The sequence below is a fragment of the Mesitornis unicolor genome, unplaced genomic scaffold (assembly GCF_000695765.1).
Source record: "Mesitornis unicolor isolate BGI_N332 unplaced genomic scaffold, ASM69576v1 scaffold22798, whole genome shotgun sequence".
Lineage (NCBI taxonomy): Eukaryota > Metazoa > Chordata > Aves > Mesitornithiformes > Mesitornithidae > Mesitornis > Mesitornis unicolor.
Genome location: NW_010201448.1, coordinates 1,163 through 10,030, shown reverse-complemented (window position 1 = coordinate 10,030; position 8,868 = coordinate 1,163). Strand labels below are relative to the sequence as shown.

The 8,868-nt window shown below is 54.7% G+C and overlaps 1 pseudogene; it reads right to left on the bottom strand.

Annotated features, from left to right (window-relative positions):
* Window positions 1-226: 226 nt before the first annotated feature.
* Window positions 227-8,868, bottom strand: part of LOC104545062 — a 9,395-nt pseudogene continuing 753 nt past the window's right edge.

Below are 8,868 nucleotides of genomic sequence, written 5' to 3'. Positions count from 1 at the left end.
CCAGGACAAGGCTGGATGTGGTCCTGGGCTCGAGCACTGGCTGCCTCCCAGAAGATGCTCTCTGTGGTAGCAGAGGGGGTTCAGGTGCTGGGCACAGGCTTTCCCAGGTCCTCCTGGCAACAGGATGTGCAGCAGTTTGTAAGGTACCTCCTGGAGATGTGCCCTGACCTTGTGCTAGGAGTGCAGAGCAAAGGGAGCCACTCCTCTGCGGTCCCCACCTTCCTACCTGAGAGCCAGGGACACGGCTGGCACCTGCAGCTCGCTCAGCTGCAGTGTGACCACTGCAAGGGCAGGTGACTGCCACACAACATTGAGCAATGTCCACCCACAGCAGGGGGTCCTGTGCCCACTCCAGAGCACAGTCCTTGCACCCTCAGCTCTCCCATGGCAGGGCCACCAACCCAGCCTGGGTGCCCAGCCAGCCTCCAGCCCCTTGACTGCAGCACAGACCAGTGTGAGAGGCTGGACTGAGTCTCCCCGCCATGAATATCAGATTAAATCCCCCAGTCGTGCTGGCTTGTCAGCTTTGCCAGCAAAGAGTGAAGCTGCAGCAGTCAGCACGGACACACAACAGGTTTGCTGATGCCTGCAAATCCCCACCCTGGCTCTGCTCCCCGTGTCTGCGCCAGTTGCAGCAGTGCTTGCAGCACCCACTGTGCGGACCGAGATGGCTGTTCCTGGAGCTGGCTGTGCCCTGGGCTGTCCCCTCCTCTAGAGCTAATTGCATTTTTTCCCCTCCTTTGTCTGATCCTGCCAGCCATGGGCAAGCAGATCCAAACCAGAATCAGCAGAGCTTCCTTCAGTGCCCAGGAGGCTGTAACGGGGCTGTGGCAGAGGGGGTGTGGAGGAAGACAGCCCCCTGCCTAGGAGAGCCAAGAGTCAGGCAGCAGGTAGAGAACGTGCTCAAACTAAACATTTATGGAGACCAGGGTGTCCCCTCTGTGCAGCACATGGTGACCTGGGCACCTCTGCACAGCAGGACTGTGACCCTCACGGTGATGCCCGGGGCAGCCCTGCTGGGTGCTGTGTCAGTAGGTGAAGCCTCGCTGTACGTGGTGAACACCTTCTCCAGAGTGCACAGGTAGGCATGGTTCTCTGCTCCAGGCCCAGGTTGTACCTTGCAGCCATAGTCATAATTTGCTGGAGAGAGAGGAGAGCTGTGAGGCCGGTGTGTGCTGGGAGGGTCTGGGGGCAAGGAGGGGCAGAGGATCCAGAGAGAAGGGTGCAGGCAGTGCCATGAGTGCAAGCACCAGGCTAGGCCCCAGGAGCACCCAAGGGCGAAGAGGTCACCTCTGCACCAAATGACCAAGCTGTAGGACCTGGAGCCACCTATGAGTGGGTCTGGAGATGCTCTCCCAGTGCTGCCTCACAGTGCTCCCCTGGGGACAGACCCTGTGCCCACAGGTGGGCTCCAAGCCGCTGAGCACAGCACAGAGCCACTTCCTCAAAGGGTGGTGTGAGACCCCCCCCACCCAGCACTGCACCCCATAGCTCAGCTAGGCAACCCTGGAGGTGGGGTATATGGGGACAGAGAGAGACAAGGACCCAGGAGCAACAAGGGACACTGCTGAGCATGAGGCTTTACCCGAGGTGTGGACATAGCACTGCCCAGACCTCAGGCTGACCTGCCAGGAGTGGTGATGGGGTGGTGGGGTGGGAGCACCCCCAAATACAGCACAGAGCCTCTGCAGAGAGGCAAGGGGCCTAAATGCAGGGATGGGTGAGGCCAGGAGCCCTCAGAGGTACCTGGCTGACCACTCCATGGTGTAGGCCAGTCCTGAATACATGATGTCCTTCTTCGAGGCACCCTGAGGTGGAAAAAAAGTTAATCTATTTAGAGAGATGAAGGAGGTGGGCACTCTAAACCCATTTATCAAACACAGCCCCTCTGCTTGGTACAAGACCACCACAGGTGGCCCAAGCTTGGCTTGTCACCCCTGCAGTTGGATCCAGCACATGGATTGGCTGCCAATGGACTACCTGCAGCACCCAGCAGCACCCTCAGATGGTAGGGCTGTGCCACCACACACAGCATCTCAACCCCATCCCCTCCATCAGCAGGATGATAGCTCGAGGGGCTCTGCGTGTGCCACAAGCTCAGCTTTCTGCGCTGAGATGGCAGACAGGAGTGTCTGGGAATGTGAAACCAGTGAGCCAGGAAACGAGCCCTCCATGGCTGCAGACACTTACACCCATGTGGGCCTGGAACTCTGGGGATGGGATGATGGGGATCTCCTCTCTGGCCTTGCCAAACCACTGCTCCAGGCTGTGCTGCACTGACTGAAGTATCTGGATCCCCGCTCATACTTGAAGTTGAGGTGGCCATAGCTAACATGGTTCAGGTTCTTCAGCCACTCAAAGAATGATACAGTCACACCACCAGCATTCACATACAGATTTGCTCTTTAGGGTGACCCTAAGACCCATGGCCAATCTGGGGATCTCTCCTCGTCTGCCTTGGGTCACTTCCCATACCCTTGGGCTCTGCCCTCAGGGAGAATCCTGAGGTTACTGGGATGGCCAAACCCTAGAGCCATGGTGGCCCTGCACTTTCTCTGAGCAGAGACACCAGCTGCTCCGACACCTTGTGTGATGTGGCACGGTTTGCTGTTGGCCCATCAGCGATTGTGGGGTATCCTGGTGCTGGCCAGGAGCCCTGTGGTCTATCACTGCTGCAGCCAAGAACCAGGAGGCTTCAGAAGGGAAACCAGTATCCGAGATGTGCTTTGGAGCTGGGGGCAAGGCAGGGAACAGGCTGACAGACAGCACCACTGATGCTGCCTGATCCCAGGGCCTGGAAGAGCCCAGCTGGATTCACATTGGGGCAGCTGACAACACTGTGTGGCCCTAATAGCCACAAGCCCACAATCTCCCTGTGTGTGTGGGGATGTACATACCAGGATGACCAGAGTGATTATTTGCAGGAATATCTTGTGTGCTGCTGGTGCAGTGGGGCCGTTGGCAGCTTCTGCAATGATCTGAGAGCATGAGCAGAGGTGAGATGGGACAGAAGAAATGAAAGAAGGAACCAGTGACAAGCTGCTTTCCCTGTGTTATGGTTTAACCCGGCAAGCAGTGAAACACCACACAGCTGCTCACTCACTCCCCCTTTATCCAGTGAGGTGAGGGAGAGAATCAGAAGAGTACAAGTGATAAAACTCAAGGGTTGAGATAAAAAACAGTTTAATGATTAAAAGAAACTAATCTAAAATAATATAATAATAATAACACTAATGAATTGTAATAAAAATAGGAATAATGATAATAAAACAATAAAAATTATACTAAACTCACAGCAGCAGCCGCTGGCTGTGCACTCCCAGCAACACTGGGAAGTGCTCCAGCTCCAGTGAAAACGTGATGGTCACCAAACGGGGGAATGGTAAGCATCAGGAACCGGATGAGAGATGGCAGCCATCCAAAGAAGAGGGGGCTGTCCCCAGCAAACTCCCCAATTTACAGTGAGTGTGCCATTTATGGTATATAATATATTCTGTTGGCTGGTGTGCATCACACCAGGGTCATCTGTCCTGGGTCATCTCGCTACGTCCCCTCCCAACTTCTTGTCCAGAGGAAAAGGAAAAAACAAAACAAAACAAAAAACTGGGCGCACAGGTGTAGGCAAAAACTGAAAAACAGTCCTTGAGTTAGTGTAAACATTATGTGGCAACAACCAAAACATCGGTGTGTTATTAACATTCTCTTATCATTAATCCAAAACAACGTCTCACTAGCTGCTATGAGGAAAATATCTCGGCTAAAACTAAAACAACTTACCAACTTGTTTTCACTAAATCAAACATTGCAATTCTCTCAGAAATGCAGCTCTCCTAAATAGAAAACTGAATTCTACGATTCAATCCCAGTAAAACCAGGACACCCTGCTGCTGGGATCCCCCTCACCAGACCACTTCTGGTGGCAGGGGTCTGGGCACTCACCTCCCCACCGGAGCTGTTCAGGATGAGCAAAACCTCAGCCTTCACATTTACACAGAATGATTAAAGGCTCAGGCTGCAAAAGACCTTGGCTGTGACAGAGTCTGAGATCCCAGCACACCCCGACCCTTTGGTCCCCAGAGCTCACAGTGAAAGGAGGGACCTAGTATCCATAGCAGTCTCCTACTTTTTTCACTCTTATCTGCTGTTGACTGGGTGTCAACACTGTGACACCTAGTACCTTCGAGGGTATCATCTCCCCTGCCCTGGGGCTGGGATCTGATACAGCAGTAAAGACTAAGAATGCCAGAGGAGCCACCCAAGGTCACTCCAGCAGTTCTTTCTCCCTTCCAGCAAAGGAAAGGGCTTTCCTCTTCCCATGAATGATGTGACCTGCCACCTCTGCCTCAGGCTCTGTCCCTCAGGCACAGCGGGCAACTTGTCAGTGCAGTGATGTGACACCTCCCTGAGGTGCTGAGTGCCAAAAGTGAAGGTTTGGCTGGGCTGCTGTCACTCGCACTGGCGCAGGACCTGTTGAGAGTGTGCAGCACAAGAGGTCTGTACCTTTGCTTGCACCTGGGGTGTGTTCACTCTCATGAGCTGCTTCTCAATAGTGGCAGGGATGAGGATGTCACAGGGCACCTCCAGGATGCTGTCATCATAGGGCTCTGCTTTTGGGAAGCCAACTATGGTGCCGTGGCCCTGGAATGAGCAGGAGAGTCCTGCTAGGCCCAGCCTGGCAGTGTTGAGCACTGCCCTCAGAGCTGAACTCTGAAGAAGTTGAGGGGCAGCTTTCTTCTCTGTGGGTGTTTCAGAGACAGGCACTGACCACCACTCCTAAGAACAGGGGCTGGGTTGACTGGTATCAACTCACCTGCTCATAATCTTCTAGCTCCTTGGGGTCGAACCCTCTGGGATTGTAAATGCCTCTGTCTGTCTCCTCAGCACAGACGCAGCGGGCTTTGTACTCGTGCAGGGACTTCATGTAGCCCCACATTGTTGGAGCCCTACAGCAACACAGAGCAGAGACGAGCTGGGGAGAGGGAAGTTGTGGGGACAAACACTGAAAACTGATCCAGTGCTCTGATAACAGCCCCCTCTAGGGAGCCTGAGCTGAGAAGAACAAACAGGAACCCCTGATCTAGCGGTTTGTGGTGAATGTTTTGGCCGGCTGGAGACTAGGAGCTGGCAGAATAGAGATCTCCTTGACTAGTTAGGTAGTTGTGAACAGCAGAGCCTGTGGGATAAAGGATAGCTCAGGGATAGCTCAGCCCATCTTTATTACCTCCAGAGCTCCTGGACGCGGTGTTCTAAGCACAGCACGTGGTCCAGCTTCTAAGAGCCCATCTCGATAGAAAACAGATTCAGTGAGAAATACAGTCCCTTGGTGGGCACCATGCAGCACCTAGGCACAATCTGAGCAATCCTCCTGCACCTCACCCTGAGGGGGTGCAATTGGCAGTCATGGCACTGGCACAGGGCAGGGCAATGGGGGTAGCAATGGGGGTAGCTCAGCTCTTCTTACAGAAACAGATGATTTTTCACTGTTTGCCCCAAAGTGCTTGCTAGCTTGGTACAGCTCCTGAAAGCAACACTGGTTCCTGAGACTGCAAAAATATACCCCAAACACAGTAAAATTATACAAACAGTAGCCAAGGACTTCAGCCTTTTCATCCTCTGCCACATCAGCGAAGCAAAGGGACATGGGGAAAGGGAAGGGATGAGCACAGGCTCATCACCATTCCTGAGAGCGCTGTGGGCAGCAGCAACGGGTGCAGCCTTGGTTCAAAGCCTCCTCTCCCGCGGCAGGGAGCTTCATGGAGGAGTGAGGGCTCAGAGAAAAGAGCAGAGCATCAGCCGCGGGCAAAGGTTTCACCTGCGCAGTCTTCAGTTTATTTCTGCCTCGCAAAGAGCAGGAAATGGGGAGCTGTGGGCAGTGGATCAGGGCAGCAGTGCCTGGCCGAGAGCAGAAGCTGCTGGAGCTACAGCAGGGGGAAGCACCTTACCGCGGCTGTGAGCAGGCCCTGGGCTCCAGGGGAGGGATGGTCCTTCCTGGGAGGAGAGGTGAAAAGGCAGAGCTGGCACCCTCAGGGGCCCACTGAGCTCCCAGGCCACTGGGCAAGGCAGACCAGTGTGGGCCAGACCCACAGAGCACCCAGAAGAGATGGGGACTGCACCTGCAAGCAGGTCCTTCACCATGGGTTACTGCAGTCATTTAGGGGGTGACAGAAAAGTGAAGTTATCACTGGGGTCAGCTCTTTCCACTCAATGTGGGACAGCCTACTGTGTCCTGCCAACTCTCTGCTCTGCTTGCTGTGCAGGTGAGGGTCAGTCACAGCTTTCATTTTATTAGTGTTTCCAGACAGGATGTCTACAGAGAAACCTTGGGAATGCCTGTGCAGCATGAGCAGTGCAGCACTGCTAGACCTCCACATGCAGCAGGCTCAAACGAGTGCCAACTGCCACAGAGTGAGGAGAGAGTTGGTAAATCATGTCCAGGCAGCACTGCAGGAGTGAAAGCTTTCCTGGAAAGAAAGGGCAGAAGGATCCCGAGGATGAGTCCTCTTCAGAGCTGTGGCTGGGCTGAGCACTCACTTGCAGCACTAAGGTCTTGCCGGGGAAGCCGGGGCTCAGGCCGATGTGGTCCGTGTAGTCTGTGTTGGTGATGTAGTTCTCAGTGCCATGCAGGACCCCTCACCTCATGGCAGTGCCACCCATGGATGCCCCCCTGGCTGATGGGCTTTCCTGTCACATACGCCTGAGCATTGATGTCCTGCAAGGCAGGGACAGGGAGAGCAAACGTTATGGTCTCACCTGGTACAAGTCCTCTAGAGAGGACTTTCCCCAAACCTCAGTGTCCCGCACTCTTCCCTAAGTCTTGGATAAACCTAAAGCAATTCACTGGCAAGGGTACAACCCTTGCAGTGCCCGCAGCATCCCAGGCTACAAACCAGCACTGTGGGAGCTTACCCGGTACCCCAGCATATGGCTGTAGGTGTCAGCTATTCAGGACATCTCCCGCTGCCCTGTACACTGACATCAGAGGCTGGCACATCAATCCCAGGCCCTGCAGAAGTAGAAAAATGCGTCGAATCCTGTCTTTGCAATTTGACTGCTCTGGTCCAATGAACAGCACATGTACAGCAGGCAATTTCCGCAGGCTGGTCACGTCCCTGGGCACACCGAGGAGTCCCCTGACCAAAGCGTGGTGCTGGCCATGCCCTAGGGTCTCTTCAGCTTCCTTCAGGCATTGAACGGCCTTGGCTTTTACAGGGTAAAAAAAAAAAAAGGGGCCTTGGCCCTTCCCAAGACTTTAAAGTGAAGAGGAATATAAAGGTCTTTGCCCTGTGACCAGCACCCACTGAGCTCTCTATCACATATGGAGGTAGGAGAAACCTTTGCTCCTCCCTGTGACCGTGCAGGCCAGTGGGAACAGAGGATAATGCCCGGGTGAGACCCCTGCCCAGCAGCTGGGAGGCGGCCTGGGCCACCCCTGCTGTGCTTAGTGCCACATGAGGCTGCCCCTGCTCCAAATTCACAGTGCAGGCAGGGCGAAGCGGTGAATGGACAGCAGAGCACCTGGGCAGTGAGGCCTCTGCGCCTGCCCAGCCAGGCAGCCACTGCTCGCTCCCCTGCCTGCAAGGCACACATTGCGCAAAGAACTGGGGCAAAACCACTCACCTATAAATCCCTCCTTGGCCATCTCTACAGTAAAATGCCTCGTTATTTTCTCCAGCTCATGTTCCTGTGCGAGGACAACAAAACAGAGTTGTTACTAAAGGCCCCAGTAAAAATCACAGAGCTGTGGTGCAGCATCTGGCAGCTGCCCTGCTCTGCCCATCCAGGGCACACCCCGCTGTCTCCAGGGAGTTCATTCACAGCAGCCGAGGACCCTGGATTGAAAATAAGTGATGTGTGAACTCCTGGTCCCTTTGCTCACTGCCCTTCCAACCCCTCGCTGATTTGCACCTACCCCCAGCACAGCAGGCAGCGGCAGGAGCGCCCCTACTCCACACTCCTTCAGTGTGCATCTGCCCAGATGCACTGACCCGTAAAACAGAGTTCACCGCCCCTCTCCCCGCCCCAAGCTGCTTTTCGCAGTCCCCGGGTGAGTGTTACTACAAACGTCTCCCCCTGCTCGTCAGGGTGCATGGCTGCGAGACGCACGGAGAGGGAGGGCTGTGCAAATGGAGCGTGAGTTATGGGCTGTCGCGGGGGAAGGAGAGGAGTGAACTCACCGAGTATTTCTTCAGACTGATCCTCACACCTGCCATGGCACCACCAAAAGGAACATCTGGAAAAGACCAGGTAAGGCAGACAGATGTTCCTGCTCTCCAGGGGGAAGAGGTGACCATGGCAATCATGACCTTGTTGGTAAATCCAAGCCAGGGCCCATCACTTCCCCACGTTGTGCACGGCTCCCCCCTAACGCCACACGGCCTCTGCAGAGCAGAGCTGAAGGCAGGACAGGATGTGGGCCCTGAGCCTGCCACCAGAGCCACCAGCCAGAGCTGAATCCATGACAACCCAGGCACAGAGACTGCATCTGAGAAGCACAATGCTTGACGCTCCCTGATTAACACAAACATCCCAGGCTGCCAGTGGTGTATTCTGCAGCCGCAGCAAGCCTTGCCCTCACACATCCGTGCCCAGAGGAACATCCTACACTTCCAGAGCCCTTCTGATTTTCAAAGCGTCTAACGAGCTTTTCTGACTCACTGCATCGCAGCCCTATCCCATGCCCAAGTCAGCACACGCTTTACGTTCCCCTTGTACTCACCCGCTACGGCGCATTTGTGTGTCATTAATGCAGCCAGGGCTTTTACTTCCTTGACACCAATTGAGCTGCTGAAACGAACCCCTGGGAAAAGAGAGAGAAGAAATGAAGAGTCCCTGCCTTTTTACCACAAATGGCACAGAGGCACTGTAGGG